The 16,823-nt window shown below is 44.4% G+C and overlaps 1 long non-coding RNA gene across 7 annotated transcripts in view; it reads left to right on the top strand.

The window, feature by feature from the left end:
- LOC119020529 overlaps positions 1 to 16,823 on the top strand; it is a 154,716-nt gene that overhangs the window by 53,384 nt on the left and 84,509 nt on the right. For 5 of the 7 annotated variants that reach the window (XR_005075352.1, XR_005075351.1, XR_005075353.1 and 2 more), the window contains 2 exons: positions 14,668 to 14,797; positions 14,942 to 15,106. This is a non-coding gene — a long non-coding RNA (uncharacterized LOC119020529). Of the gene's footprint in view, positions 1 to 14,667; positions 14,798 to 14,886; positions 15,107 to 16,823 lie in introns of all 7 variants that reach the window. The other 2 variants (XR_005075354.1, XR_005075355.1) reach the window with 2 other exon arrangements.

Raw genomic sequence — 16,823 nt, 5'->3', positions numbered from 1 at the left:
GCTTTCACCTCCTGTTTGCCTGCGCTCCGTTTTCCTCTCCTGCCTCTCGAGCTCCCAACGCTTTGTCTAACAATCAGCTTTCCGGGTAAAGAAAAAAAACAAAAAAACAATGCAGGGACATTAAACTGGAAAAAAGTGACCGGTTATCATTTGTGTGTGAGTACACTACAGATGTGTGTTTCATGGGTTTGTGTGCTTTTTTTCCCGTGCGCCCTTGTGTGTTTTGGTGCGTGCGCGTGGCCCATTACTCCGGGCTAAATGACTAAAGGGCCCCCGTGGTGCCCGTTGAGATGCCCGACTAGAATGATTGGTTCCTGGCTCGGATGAAGGGGTCCTTCAGGCGCTGAGCTCGATGACAATGATCTATTACAGTGGCAAAGGCCTGTCCCTGAGGTCCCCACACACACACACACACACACACACACATATATAGAAAAAACACAGGCTTTCTCTCTTTGTTGATGTTGTTTACGTACACACACACACACACAAACACACACAGGTCCTTCACTAGCACTCATCCATTATTTAACATGGAGAACTCCCATCGAGCAGTGTGGAGGTATGGGGCAGAGTCTCTGGGAATGAACGCGCTAATTAGAACAGTGAATGGAGAGATTGTAGAGGAAAAACGGCATGGGGGGGGGAGTGAAGAGTTGTGACTGACTCGGATGGGGAAGGAGACAGCTGAGAGGTGAAGTGTGTGGACGCAGTCAGAGATCATTTTTTAGTGTGACGGAGTGATGAGTAGGAGATTTCATTGAGGAAATGTGCAGCTACACGTGGATTTACTCAAAAAACAAAAACAAAATGGTGATGAGTCTTTGAGTGCTGCCACATTGATTTTAGACAATGGAGTGTTGACGATGAGTTCAGGCGTCTCACAGCCGGAGGAATGAAGCTGCTCTGTAATACGGCAGCAGATACTTTTGTATCTTTTGACTTCAGATGGCAGCAGGGTGAAGAGGCTGCGGCTCGGGTGGATGTTGTCTTTAAGTTTCCCTCGAGCTCTGTCCTGACATCTCACTTCACTTCACCAGTGATGTTCTTTGTGGTTTTTAATCTCCCGCTACAGAGGCTCCGTGTCCTGGGCCGTGCACTAACCGGTCAAAAGTTGACCAGGATCCGGCTCCAGAATTTAGCCTTCCTATGTTATCTTTGGCCTCTTTGCTTTTTCACCCAGGGTGGTGATGTGGGATGATGTGGGATGACTATGGCATTCCAGGCAATTCCAGGAAACCTTTTTGACCTTTTTTCTCAAATCATCTGACGTTGAGCAGCAGATTGTTCTCTGTGCACAACTCTGCAAGATTTTTTATTCTCTCCCAATATCAACTCTGTTAAGTTCTGTGTATTTATGATACTGCCGATGATGGTGGCGTCATCTGCATACTTCACAATAACCCTGGGGGGGCTCCGATCTTGAGGAGGTGTGGCTTTCACATCCAAACTCTCTGGGGTTTTCTTGCGAGGAAGTCCAATATCCAAGTTGAAGAGTGTTGTATTTAAGCCCAGATTGTGTAGTTTTCCAATCAGATTCATGGCTAAAATTCTGTTAAACGCTGAGCTGAAGTCAACAAACATCCTGATGGGGCTTGAGTGCAGGTCAGTGGATGTGGTATCCTTTGTGGGTCACTTGGTTTAGGGAAGGGTGAAAGAAGATCCGAGAGGTCAGAGGGAGTCAACTGAAGCAGTTTGAGGATCTGATCAGGACACTCCTGCACAGCCACAAAGTTTGAGGATCCCCTTGATCAGACCCAGAACACACAGGAAGTTCTGCATATTCATGAAACACTTTGGGATCCTGCAAAATGAGTGTGTATGGGTGTGTGTATGTGTCTGCATGTGTCAACTTTGGAGGAGGCCCATCACTCCAGGCTACATGACTGAGGAGCCCCCGTGGTGCCAGCTGGGATGCCTGACTAGAATGATGGTTCCTGGCACAGATGAAGGGGTCCTTCAGGCAGTTGGCTGGATGACAAAGATCTGTTACCGTGGCAAAGGCCTGACCCTGGGGGTCCTCACACACAAAGATGGAATCAGACACAAAACGACCCCGACAAGATTTTAAACGGTATCTTGTTTGGTTTTTGTCGAGGCTGTAGATTCAGCTTGGTGGTGATGTAGTTAAGACATTTCCTGATTAAATCAGAGAGAAAACGGGGGAGTTAAAATGCAGAGACGGGTATAAACGTGGACGAACTGAGGACGTGTGTGTAATTACATGTCTTCGCGTGGAAACGTATAATTTGTGCGGGTCGCTTCATAATGAATGGGGTCAGCTGATAAAGTCGTTGATGGAGACAGGAGATGTCAAAGGCTGTACGCGATCATACTGTCCTTGTGTGTGTGTGTGTGTGTGTGTGTGTGTGTGTGTGTGTGTGTGTGTGTGGTGATTGGGAGATCTGATCATTTTAACAGAGTCAGAGAGGTCAGAGGTCACAGTACCTATGACTCTGAGAGATAAAGACAGACATGGATTGTGTGTGTGTGTGTGTGTGTGTGTGTCAGCTCTGTGAATTATTGGTATCGACCGATAAATAATGAATAACTGACCTCCACCAGTGTTTTTTTTTTTTTTTTTCTGTAACCCTGGAGACTGATGCAGGGCAGACGGAGAGTTTTCTGTGAGGGATATTTTGATACGTGCACAGGCTCAGTCTGGTGGAAAGGCAGCAGAGAGAGCAAAGGTCGAGACTTTTCGCCTTCTCAAAAGTCTGACGTAATGAAGATACCTTACATGAGTTCAGTCCTCCCTGTCACATACACGTGTAACACGCCTCACTGGAATCAGACAGTGATGTTAACTGTGCACAGGGCTCACATACCGGCCGAGAGCAAAACTGAATCCTTCTTTTGTTGAGATGAACTTTCTGCAAACAGGCCACATCATTTTTGTCAACATATCTACTAATGATGTGTAGATGGGGCAAAAACTGAATATAATATTCATTATTAAGTTCTCAATGGTACAGAAGCCTTGAGGGCGAGTGAAGGAATGTTTTTTCTTCTTCTGCTGATCCACTTTCTTAGCTGGATTTAAGTTGTTTTCTCTCCTGTGTTTGTGACTTGAGAACTGGTGGGAGAGAGATAAGTTTAGCCAGGATAATCTTTTTTAGGTCCTTCATTATAATTTGTTTCATCTTGGAAACATCTTAGGGAGAAAATCTATCTTCCAAGTTCATTCAGACTGAACCCCAATCACAACGTTCCATGTAGTTTCAACAACACATATTTACCAGGTTCTTCACAGTCCCATAATCGTATAATTAGTATATCTAAAACCACCTTAAAACTTGAATGATGTTGTGACAAGAAGTCTCTGCGGTTTGCGAACATTTTTTGGCAACATCGCAGAGCAAAACGGCTCATTTCTTTGGAAAAGCAACAAAAACTTCGTCTTAAGTTTCTGGCCAGGAACAGATCACATACACGCGACTCTGATGCGTCTCTGTAAAGTCTCAGTAAAGATAGTTTTGAGCCCCAAAAGCAAAACTTTGAATGTCCGGCACCTTCTACTACATCAACCAAATCCTTATCGTCCCATGGCGACACGACGGTACAACTTCAAACATCCAATTTAGATCTGAGATGAGAATTTGGCTTCGATTCGACGTTACCGAGCACTCCAAACACTACTGTGACATTTCTGCATCATTGTTTTTTACCTGACTGTTCTTGCTAGAATTGATCACAAATATCCCTTTATCTGCCGTACACCATATACACGTGCAGTTGGTTGATTTGCTGTTCATTTCCTCATTTTAATTCCATGATAAACACTTCAGGAATGTTGAGCTGAAGCCAGGCGGTGCTTGGTAGCCTCATTCTCTCTGGCTGTGGAGTCCTCCTTGGCAAGAGCAGCGTTTGTTTTTGTTCAGCTTCCTGCTTCCTTTTTGAAGAGACGGGCTCCCTCTGAAAACGCTCCACACACCTGCTGGAGAAGATAATGAGATAGGAGTGTGCGATCGGACACCCTCGCTCATTTAAATGCTAATCTGCTCTTTATTTCTCTGCTCTTTCCTTGATGACAGTAGGGGTCACTAACCAGGAGGCCATTTGTTTTTGTTTTTTTTGTTTTCGCTCTTCAGAGTCAGACATAGCGTCTAAATCCACAGCGCTGAATATCATAAATATAAAGTTCTCCAGAGTTGACATAACTGTAAATGAAAGACTTCTGAAAAAAACAAAACAATCACAGCTAAGAGAAAAATGGCTGTCAGTCAAACTTCTCAGTGACTTTTTTATGAACTTTCTCCATTTCTGAACAACTCTCAATGATCATACCCTTCCTTTCCTGCAAACGGTGACTCCTCCATGACCTACATTAGCAAACAGGACTCTGGGTTTTTATTTATAGTTATTCTTGAAGACTGTCGCTGGGTCAGATTCTCTTTGAAACACAGACGGGGATGTTGCCATTTTCCCAGGCGGAGTTGTGCAGTGATTCCTCAAAAGGAGGAGAGACATCATATTTTTTTGGTAGCTGCAGTGTTAAACAGGTTCACAATCATACTTTAGCATTTTAGTACAAAATGCACAGCTGGACCTGGTTCGAATGTAAACTAGTTTTATACAGAAGAGTGAGAATGAGTTCTCTCACTGCTCCGACGTTCACTTGAAAATGACACTCGTGTTCCTGAGAGGATAACAAAGTGCTGATCAGAGTTTTATTAATGAAAAGAGGAAACTTTCAGTGGCGTGTTGAGTTTCTCCACCTGTCTGAGCTCCAACTTTGTGAGAGCGTTTCAAACGGTGACCTGAGAAACTGTAAGTGCTCATGATTCAGGGATAACATGATCATAATCGGTGCACGGTGTCTGCCTGCTGTCACAGTAATGATCCCAGTCAGGTTTCAGGGAGTCTTCAGACGAACCCAAGCAGAAATATCAGGAGGGCATTTAATGAGACAGATATTACTTTCAAATTAAAACAGTCGCCGTCGTTTCCTCTGCCTCCTCTCCCCTGTTGCTCTCTGCTGCTTTTGTCTTGTCACTCTCGCTCCTCTTCTCCAGCCCGTATTTCTTTCTCTGGGTCGCTCTGTGTCATTTCAATTAAGATACCGAGTAATTAAATCTGTTTTTAATGAAAGCTAACTGCCGGAGTCTGTGCACGGATCAATGCACATGGGCCGTGTGTGTGTTTGTGTGTGTGTGTGTGTGTGTCGGTGCGTCTGTTTGTGTAGACACACTCGACGCCGTCCTGCAGTTTTTGCGAGTGCTTGCAGGTGTGTACTCAACACCATTAAGTTAACTGCCTCTTGATCCTCGAACATGTTGATTTAAATGTTGTTTGGCAAACAGTTGATGGCGGCGGCATTAACGCAGGAAACAGTCGGGAAAAGTTAGTCCGTGTGTGTTAATGGAGCCCTTGTGTGGTTCAGAAGGCTGAAATGTTTGTTTTATTGCTTTATAGTGATGCACATCTTCAGTACATGCGAGCATCTGTTGTGTGAGTGCTTGTATGCTGTGCATTGGATTGTTCAGAGCCAACAGGCAGAGATTGAAAAGATCGTCCCCGATACTGTTTCTTTGGGCTGCGTTAGTAACCAACATCGATATACGACGTTACGGAAGAAACGGGCAACATCACCTTACCTGTGTTGGGTAATTTACTTTAACTCTGCTTAATTCTTCAACTCATTTTTGTGTTAACTCACTGCTCATCTTGCAATTGTCTTTCACTTCTGGTCTTCATATTGCACATCAGCATTGCACCGACCCATGTCATTCTGTTTATGCATGTGTGGTCTTTCTTTGTCAGCAGCACTACGGTGCCGCCCAACAAAACACCTATGATTCCGTTTGCGAGCCGTGTGTGCGAACTGTTTGTCGTTAAAGATGTCTAAACCGACTCGATACCAAACCAGGTTCGCTCACAAGATTTTACAACACAGCGGCTGCCAAAGTGAAGTCTATGTGTTGTCATGTGCAGGGAGAGGGAATGGGAACCACTGTTTTTAAACTGATTTAAAATCAGTATGTGGCAGCCGATGTTAATATTCTGACTGGACTCCGCAAAACAAATGAACATAGACAAAAACCCGGTCCTATTTATCATTCTGCAGTCATTTTGTTGCGGATTTATTCCTAAATAGAAGAGAGCGCAGATCCCCCGCCAGGCTAACAGTCTAGATGTTAGTGGGGATGATAAAAGCAAGGGTTTATTCATCTTTTATTGTGCCTCAGTGTAATGGATCATGACAGAGCGGGTACAAAATTAATCTGCAGATGGTTCAAACTGAGACCAAAGTTCTCTATAAATGTCAGTTTTCAATCCATGACGGGCTAAATAGGATGAAATTAAGGTAAGGCTTCATTTTAGCCTAGGCTTGAAAATAAAGCTTGATTTTAGCCCAGGAAATTGACGGAAATGCTGGAAACCTCGTTGTAAAAACGTCAAATGCAGCTGAAAGGACAAACGTCTACGATTCAAGACGTGCTCAAAGAATCGTATGAATATTTATTTAAGTTCAGGTTAAAACCGGCTCTTGAGGTACCCAAGTTTGGTGGGATTGCGTTACTTAACGTAACTAACACAGTTAAGTAAAAATAGTTCACCCAGGCCACAACGTATTCCCAAACATGACCAAGTAGTTCTCTTTCCTAAACCTACAATGAGCCTCTAGTATGCTGCCACTATTACACTGCAACACTCTGCAATTACACTGATTTGCCATCAACCTATGCAGGTTAGAGGATGCATCGGACCAATCACATGATCCCCTCAAGGCTTAATGATTTGTCGACCTCTTTGTCTCCTATTTGGAACTGGAACGATTAGTTGACTGTTGCCCCTTAAAGGACTGCCAAACTGCTACAATACTAACAGCTCACAAGCTTTGTCTCACCAAAGAAGCAAGGACAGAGTTGTGAGAACCAAAGTCAGGCTCAGATCTGTGATGCATCGACTTTAAGACATCTGTGGAGGTCTTCTCTGACATCTGTTCAACAAATAACACTGTAAGCGAACTTCTATAGCCAGGCGAGACAGTTTGATGTGACAGGCTGGTAAACAACATGAAAAAAACAACAACTCTGATAACATCTAGGACACTAGATTGTCTGAAGTGTAGTCTATAAGAAAAATGGGTAAATGAAAACATGAACAAACGCCGGTGGTGAGGCAGGAAAAAAAGGCAACGCGCGGACCGGCAGGCTGTTTTGCTACAAGGCAGCAGATGAACCAGTGGCAGTGGCCTTGAATTGGATGCTTCTGGCTGGCACGTCTGCTCACCGAGATTAAGAACGGTGCCAAGCAGCAGCGCGGGCCTGAGATATTCTCACAGCAACACAGGGCAGACTTTGAGTAAAACCATGATACCTGGGAGAACGCTGGATGTTTGCTGTGCTGGCTGGCCCTGCAGATCGCACCTTGCTACAACTTTCATATCGGCGAACACGTCGTCGTTACAGAATCTGTAAATAATACAGATGATTTATAAAACAGTTACATTCATAGGATGCAAAATAAGAGCCTTACCTGGATGTTGTTGAAAAGAGAAATTATGCTGTTTCCCTGCCAAAAATGGCCAGTTGTTTGGTTTTTAGCGGCTGAACCGGTAAACATATCAGCGAACCATGTTGTTGCTCTGACACATGCACAAAGTTGAGCATGGAAGAGGAGGGTTTAAGGCAAATACCAACACATTCTCATTCCCAGCATGGCAAACATGGCAGCTTGTGTCAGTAGCTAGTCAGAATTTTAGTTTAGAGCAAAACTAAATAAACTCACTTAAGTCTTTGTTTTTCTTTCCTTAATCACATCTTGTCCTCACCAGCCGTGTCTTGTCATTCCAGAAGTCATAGTCCTGGTCAGAGCAGCTGTAAATCGCCTCTGTACTGTACACCCTGTATTCAAACTGACCTCTGTCCGTCTTTGAGGTTATGTTCAATCCCAGTCGGTTGTCCAGTCTGGGGGCTGGCGGCCAAATCCAGTTAAGCTGGGCCTTATTGCCCGTGGTGACTCCCTCTGTGATCCAAGGTCACTGCTGTGGCTAACTATGGGGTCCCTGACTCCACGGCTAACTGAGCCATGAGCTAATTACCGAACGGTAGCTAGCTACAGCCAATGATAGCCAGCAAAGAGCAACTGTGATCGGTCTCTCAGGTGATATGCTGCCGCCCGTGCTCTGGAGCTGCCTTCGAAGTCTGCCCATATTCTACAAATTGTAGAATTAATTTCACATCTTATCTGAAGTACTTTGAATTAATTCCTCGTTGAAAGGTGCTAAAAAAGATCAACTTGCCGTATTGGTGCACAAGAAAACTTTAACGTCTTTCTTTAACATTGTGTTACTGTGTAAAACAACTACGCAGCGAGAACACCACGGCGCTCCCTGTCGAAAAAGAAGCAATGGATGCAAGCAAGGAGCAATATTCCTGTGCAATCTAAAATTATGTAAATACTTCATGCTGCACTGTACATTTCTTCCCTCTTTTTCTTTAGCTGTTACTTTTTTAAACCTCGGGCACAAGTTTTCATTTTCCCCTCTCTGTCCACCTCTAGCTTTATCATTCTGTTTTCCTCTCTCCTCCATCCCACCATCTTTTTTTCCCCACCTTCTGGGCTCAAGATTTAAGCAAGGGATGATGGGTACTGGCAGACCCAGACTTCTGGGTAATGGTGCCAGGGCTTTAGTCCCATGACTCGACAGTGATGGCCTCTTGCTTGTGTGTGTGTGTGTGTGTGTGTGTGTAAACATGAACGTGTGTGTACCTCACTCCTAGATAAATCCATCAACACATTTGGCATCCGGGCAGCTTGAGGATTGTGTGTTCTCTCCTCTCTGCCCTCTCTCTCTCTCTCTCTCTCTCTCTCTGTGTGTGTTTGTGTTTGTGTTTGTGTGTGTGTGTGTGTGTGTGTGTGTGTGTGTGTGTGTGTGTGTGTTGGGCAGTCCTCTTTGCTCCCCGGGGGATCAGAATGAGACATGGGCATAAGGAGCTAACATTCCCCCGCAGGGCTGCTCATGCCAACACTCCTTCATATGCATGAGATTTGCCGTAAGCCAAGTGTGTGTTGGTGAGTGTGCGCGCATGTGTGTGTTTTGTCACGCATTTCCACCTCAATATCTGTGGACTACCTGAGAATGAATAGATATTTCTCTTAAAAAAAAAACAAAACATGTGGTCTTTATATACAAGGGTTGGTGTGTGTCGCTGGGTTACGTGTAAAAGTATGTGGCGTGTGTGTGTGTGTGTGTGTGTGTGTGTGTGTGTGTGTGTGTGTGTGTGTGTGTGTGTGTGTGTGTGTGTGTGTGTTTGTGGAGCCAGATTGATAGCTGTGTGTTCCAGGCCCTGAGGCTGTGTGCTCCAACACAATGTCAGAGTTGGGGAGGAGTCATGTTAGTTGCAGACATGTGCTGGAGCTCCTCGTCAGGTGCTGTCTAGTCAAATCTCTTAAATGAGATATTACATTAAAAATGCAAATTCTTTGAGCTTGAGCAGCTTCAGACTTCCCGACACAGCCCACCAGAGACACGCCACCCCTCTGTTGACAGGTGTGTTTGCTGATTATCCATGTATCCATCTGATTTTCTTCCACTTACCCGGGGTTGGATCGTGATGGCAGCAGGGTATGTAGCGATGCTTCCCAGCTCCTACTGGGGGATCCCAAAGCGTTCCCCGGACAGATGTAACATATAATCCCTACCAGGAAATTGTGCACAGCTGAGGACAGTTGAGGGCTCTTCTTAAAGTTTTACTTGCCAAATAAATATGTCGGTACACAGGAAATCCAAACAGATCAGGCAAACTGTTAACAAGGGCTAGGCTAAGGCAGAGCAGTCCAAAACAGTCAGAAGCAAAAAAACTGAACTAACAACACATAACATAAAATGGCCTGAGCTGTCAAGAAGTGACAAACTCGGCCTTCCAGACATCTTCCACAACATCTGCAGGACTGCTGACGTGGCACCAAACATCTGTCCGTCCCACGTCCTCCATGTTACGTCACATTCGGAGATCGATATTTCTCTCTGGCAGGACGGCGGCGAGCGGAACAAGCTACTGCCAACGTCAGTTCAAAAACTTTCTTCTTAGTAAACTCTGTGTACACAAACAATGTTCTTACTGCTGGTGTTCATGTGTAGAGACCCTGGTGATGCTACCAGCAAAGTTTCATGTTGTGTTGAGACTTCTTACTGTTTTAAAAATAGCGTAAAAATGCCCTTAACACTCCCGCTGAAAATGAGTTTGACCCGAAAACAAAAATACGGTCAATCTTAAAAGTGCCTTTAACAAGTTTTGCTTTAACAAAGGTCCTCGTGTCATTGATTCATCATGACATAGTGTTGAATCCAAGTTATTAACATGTATTAATCTGTGTAGCAGTTTTTACTTTAAATACACTAGAATATACGTTTATCTAATACCTTGTGTTCCTGTTGCTACAAAGCACATTAAAGAGTGTTGCTCTAACAGCCCGATGGCCTCTAAATGTGTTTAAACTGTAAATCAATAAACAGATTATTCCTGACTGTTAAAGAAACAGTGAGATGGCTCCCACAACCGCCAGCTCAAGACACACTCATGCATTATGTATTCACTGGAAATGAAGGTAAAGTAATGTGAAAGTGACCCAGAACACTGTGACTCTAAGCTTCACGCACAGCAAATAAATAACTTCACCTCCCATCCAATCTGTTCATTACCTCCTTCGTGGACACTCGTGCATAATTTATTCCCGTGATCGATCTTATTGTCTTGATTTTAAACCAGATTTCTCTTCACTCAGTTGTAGCAGCTCTGCGGTCTTGTGGTTTCCCATCAAGTAATCAAAGGATTTCTTGAGATTTAACATGGAAGCAGCTACATTTCCTCTGCTAAAGAAGGCTTAAAGTAGAGCACAGGATCAAATGTGCCACTTTTGTGTGACGGGTTTATTAAGAGTTTTGTTTCAGGGATTTTCTCAGGGTGAGTTAATGCCTGTAGTTCAGTTCAGTGTGGAGCTACAAACAGAAAACATCAAGCTATTCAGACTGAAAACTGGTTGACTGGACAGTTTGGATGATCGTCATCCTGCATCATCAGAACATGTGCAGCACTTTAATGGCCTTGATGTGTTTTTTTCCTTATTGGTAGAGACTTGATGAACAAGTTGTGGTAGTTTTACGGTAATACAAGCAATTAGTGGACTGAAATGTTTCACAGCTGCAGACCATATAAGAAAAACACTTGCGCTGACTGTGTCACAGCTGAGCGAATGATATGCATATAAGATGGCTTCCTGATAAATTTCACGTAGTTTATGTCATGAAACTATGCTTGGATTGTGCCACCGTGTTACAGTTTCTACAGTATGTGTCATATCACATTCACCTTACATGTTAATGAGCTGAGTTTCATGTGAGAAGGCCTCCAAACGAACGGTCACTATTCAGGACAGTGTTTTGACTTTTGTAAGCGTGAAAACAACTGGATGTTTTTGACGAAAGTGCCAGGTTATTTAAAACTAAAACGGGAGCCGTAACCAGTTATTTTTTTTGTGCCTAGACCCAACTGGACCACAAGCACAGTGTCGACATAAAAGTGACGCATAAAAAAAACAAAGTCAAGTTTCAGCTTATCTGTGGCTTGCAGAAACATTCATTTCCGACGTTTGTTCTGTTGATTGAGTTCGAATGAAATGAATGGGACCCAAAGCACACTTCAGGAACCCTCAGTACCCAGAATAACAATCCCAACACACGTCATCCGTCAGCGGTGTACTCTACCAACCTTCTCTGATGAGTTTGGTGCCTCGCAAAGGCTCATTTTTAAGTCATAAAACTGACAGAGTTAAGTGGTAATTTCCCCTCGTAGAGGCTGTTTGCACAGTTGGGTTCCGGAGATAAATTTCATATTGTAATTCCACAAACTAACGCTGATAGAAAACACGTGTGAGTTACGTGTGGAAATATAGTCAACGTGTTTGTCTTCCTGGATTTCACAGTCAGAGCAGTAATAGAAATGTCGTGCTCTGCAAAATCTGGTTTGCGACTTTGCAACATGAGGCGATTTTGGCATTTTCTAAATAATCGCCCGCCTCGCATGACACGCGACGGTTCCCGCTCCCAATTTAACTCCTCTAATTACATGCCTTTGAAATTTGGATTACGCAGCGGCTGCATGGTGTGCGCTTTTTGGAAGCAGCGCCGGGTAACACTGTCGGTTTCGGGGGCCAGAGAGAGTGCAGAGAACGTAGGCTGGTTTCTGGCTGCGAGTGAGGAGCCGCTGTGCTTTACCTCTATCTCCCCTCATGCAGGGCTCTGTCTCTCTCTGCCTCACTGTGTTGTTTTCTTCAGGGGATTTGGAGGTCTCTAACTCTGCCATCCAAATCCATTGTGCTCGCTATATACTCTCCTTCCAATCCTCCTATATGTCGTCTCCTCCTCACCTTCTCCTCACTTTTTCCCTCCCTCCCTCCCTCCCTCCTCCCGTCTCGTCTCGTCTCCTCTCCATCCCCGGATCTCGTCTCTGCTTATTTTTCTCCCGTCTAATCCTGTTTGTACCATTCTCCCACTCTCCCCCCATTGTTCCTCTCTCACCTGATCACATCTCCCCAAGCTCCTGTGTTCTCCTTGCCTGTTTTTTTTGTTTTTTTTTTTGTCATTTTGCCATTTCCCTTTCCCTCTTCTTCTTCTCTGCAACACTTTTCCCCCCAATATTCTCCCAGTTTTCCTCATCCTTGCCTCAGCACCTGCCTCAATACTCTCCCTTTCCTTCTCTTGCTCTCCCTGCATCCTCCACTCTCCAATCTCCTTCCCTTTTCCAACCCTTGCTGTCCTCCCATCTTTCTCCCTCTACACTCTCTCCTCATTCTGCCTCCTTCCTCGACCCCCCTCTCCTCGTCTCCCAACCAATTCCCCTTATCATCTCCTCCAGAATCTGCCTGAGCCGTTCCCTCCGTCTTCCCAACACATCGCCGCCGATACCAGCCAGTCATTTTTACGTTTCATTGCCGCCTTATTTAGAGCACATTTAACAATTTCATGCCGAGCAGATTCTCATACACTGTTAGGCAATATGTCTCCCTGTTGTTGGATTCAAAATATTTCTTTTTATGAGTTTATTAAAACATGAAACACGAGGCAGGCCGGGGGCCTGTTTCTGCTTTGTTCTCCGCCGCCGTGGGAGACGTTTGCTTTTCTTTTTTTAGACGAAAATTAGCAGTTTTGCCAAGTCGGATAGTGCGAGTGAAATAAGAAAAAAATAAGAGGGAGAATTAGCTGGTTGAGACGGAGGAGCAGTGAAGAATCGAGCAGTGTTATCTGTTTATTACAAGGCCTCGTTATAGCTCCAGGCTTGAGTGAGCTTCCTCTGCCCACTCAGAGCTAAATGTCCAGCTTCTCATAGCGGCGATTCCCAAAGTGCCGCCCCAGCAAACAGAAGTGGTGGTAAGCGATGATGATGATGATGATGATGATGATAAATAGATGATAAAAGTCTGCAATCAAGCAGGAGTGAAAGAAACGCAGAAGAAGAGGAGAGCTGGTGTTCGGTTTGTGTTCGTCTGTTTTGAAGGGGAGGGCCGCCGCCTCTCTGCCGCCTTTTCAAAACAGCTTTTTGGGATTAGCTGCTGCCGTCTCCCGTGGGAGAAAATCCATGAGGAGAAAAAAGGGATGGAGTGGGATGACAGGAAGCGAGAGGACGGGAGAGGAGAGAGGGAAGGAAGCAGTTAGAGGACACAGAAGATAAGTCAAGGGAAGGAAGAAGAGGAGCAGAGGAGAACGGATTAGTGAAAGGGGGGAAGGGAAGGACAGAACAGAGGAGGTGAGAGGCGCTCGCGGCGTCAGGCTTCAGATGACACCTGTTCCTGAAGTACAGTTGTCTCGTTAACTAAATCCATTCATGCGTATTTGTGGCTGGTGTGTTTTTTCTGTTTTGTTTTTTTTTTTTGGTGTGGTGTTACGTTTGTGTTCTGAACATCCGTCCGTTCTGTGTTTCTAGTGTGTTGAAATAAGTTGGGCAGAGATAGAAACACAGTTCTTGGTTCCTCTCTGGATAAGTTTTGAGAAGTTTTCTTGTTGGGTTGTACCTGTGCAGTATTGAGCAGATCAGATGACTAGATAACTGCATCATCTGTTTGTTTTCAGTAGTTTCAGTATACAACAAAATGTCCCTGTCCCTGAAAACAAAATCTCGATAGCATGATATCGCTTTTCCATTGTTTCCAGTGTGTGAATGTTTGTCATGTGTCACACCAGATGGAGTAATTCCCTGCAAAAACAACATTTGACTCACTTAATGTGATTCAGACACACAAATACGGAACGTCTGTGTGTCTGGACGAAGCGTTTTCCTAGTAGAAATATAGTTTTTTGAGGTTTGATTCAACTGCCCCCCCCCCACCAGGCCTGTCACGATTATTTGAGTTCATTGAATAGTTTGACTTCAAAAAAGAAAAAGTCAAGATTTTCGCCTTGAAAGTTTTTAAAACATGTATTGGCTTCAACGTACTTCAAAGCATCTAATCTGCTGGAAATACAGAAGAAAAACGTCCTTCTGAGGCGCCGAGACTTCAAACCGCGGCTCAGTTTCAGCGCACATATTCACAGATTGAATTGGAATGACTAAGCTGAGAGAGGACTCTACTTATCAAACACATAATCAGCGAGAAAGACAGAAATCACCAAGAAATGGGGCTCGAAGTAAAACACGAACTTACACTTGAACTCATATTTTCCAGCCGTCTTGCCAGAGCTGCCCACATCCAGAGGACGGCCATCTTACCCAGCATGCCTTGGCTGATCGTACCGGGTAGTAAAGTAAAAACGTCCCTCCGAGAAGTCACAGGCATAGGAAGAACCACAGTAATAGTAAGAAGTCTCTTAATATTTACCTGATCTATAAGAAGTGCAGTGTTGACTTGTTGTGTTGTGTTCATTTCATATCTGCTGTTTATTAGCAAACGCTGCAACAGGAAATACATTCGGGTTGAGTCTTCATTACGTCTGTCTCAGGTGAGGCGATGAAGCCTTGAGCCGGGATCACGGGACATCATGCCGGTTTCACCAGTGGGATGGCTGCTGCTGTCGGGCTGCTTAAAGAAAACTCCAGCTTGCAGGATTCTGCAAAGGAGCTCATCCAACGGTGCTGCAGAACAGACCACTCTCAGGCTCTCCCAGGTTATATTCCTCATTCTTCTTGCACCTCGACTCATATCCATCCCTCTCTACATCTCGGTTCACATACAATCCCTCCGGTCTTCTCTCCCTCTGCTAACAGACTTCATGTTCATTGTTTCCTTTAATGTTCATCTCCACCTCTCTGTCATCTCTTCATCTGTCTCCACCTTTATTCCTCTGCCTGTACGTAAATGATGGGGAAAAAGTCCCGGTTTGAAAGTGGATCAATGGACCGGATGTTCCATGACATATCGTACAGGATTTACCTGGTGAAATTCAACTGTGCTTTCCACCCCGCTCTGGATTCACAAAAATAGAGGATACACACACACACACCCCTCTCTCCTTTATCAGCTCTGTTTGTTATTTTGTTGTGTGTGGTAACACGTTACACCGGGCTGTCGTGTCGGATGAGAGCCCTGACAGCTGACATAAACAAGTTGATATGACACAAAGGCAACAAGAGTTGCTGAAAGAGAGACGCTCCCTCTCCTCACTCCCACCCACACACCCACCCACCCGTATCTGACCCAGTTGGAACTGATGTGTAAGGGCTTCACAACAATGAAAACCAAAGTGAGAATGGGAGGAGGAGGAGGAGGAGGAGGAGGAGGAGGAGGAGGAGCTCAGGGTATCAAAGTATGGAATGGAGGTGTGTAGCTGCGAGGGATGGGGGGGTACCAAAGTAACCAAAAGCGTAATCTTGCAGTCTCTTGAACTACATTTTGATCTTTAATTCTGGGTCTTCTTTTCTTTTCCATAACCAAAGTGTAAGGCCTGAGGCTGGATGCTGTCTGGTTCTCAGTTGTATCTGTGTTGTTGTTGTTGTTGTTGTTGTTTGCGAAGCTGCTTCGATGAAGATAAAAGCAGACAGAGAATTTTGAGAAGAAACTTCTGTAGAAGTGAAACTCATATTAATTCCCCTCTGCACAGGGAACCTCTCGCTCTCTGTGCAATTTTCTCTTCGCTAATTGTTTCCAGCCTGTCTCTGCGTCTGGACTGATTTTAAATGTCTTTCATATTTTCAAACTGAAACGTGTGCCGCCATCACTTTATAGACTGTTGCTCCTCTCTCACTACAACCCAGTTCCCCAGGACGTTTGTTTCTGCAAACCGAGAACGTGTCGAGGCGTTACAGTTCGTGATGTGAACTTGTGACGACGCTGAGCTTATGGTCTGGTCTGGTTCAGTTTAGGCACAAAACACACTTGGTTAAGGTTAGAAACAATCATGATTTGGCTTCAAATACCTGCCTTGGTTGCCACTAACACTTCAGGATATCCAGTGGGTGTGTTGAGATGCATGTTACTGGTATGAACATGTTCATCTTGACCACTAACAGCGACCAAAACTGTCTGGATTTTGAATTGATACTATAAATGCAGATGTTCCTTATTGTGCATCAGATTAAAAAGCTTGATGAAGTAGAATAGTTTGGTTCTATCATGTGAGTTAATGACACCTACAGTGCAAAAAGCAAACCAACATTCAAACAAATGCATGCACAAAAAGTCGAATAAACATTAATTGAATAAATAAATACAATAAGACAGTTAAAACGCCAAATGTCGTCTTGAATAATGATCAGTTTCATAAATGTTGTCAAACAAATCCTCCAATCAGTGTGTTGAAACGTCACTTTGTCTCCTCGTCTGGTCTCTGCACTACATGCTGTGGGCTGCTGTATTCTCGGGGACCAATAGGGGGCGGCATCGTC

Source organism: Acanthopagrus latus, chromosome 6, assembly GCF_904848185.1.
Source record: "Acanthopagrus latus isolate v.2019 chromosome 6, fAcaLat1.1, whole genome shotgun sequence".
In the NCBI taxonomy this organism is placed as follows: domain Eukaryota; kingdom Metazoa; phylum Chordata; class Actinopteri; order Spariformes; family Sparidae; genus Acanthopagrus; species Acanthopagrus latus.
Note: the sequence above shows the minus strand (reverse complement) of the source record. Positions and strands in the feature narration are given on the sequence as shown.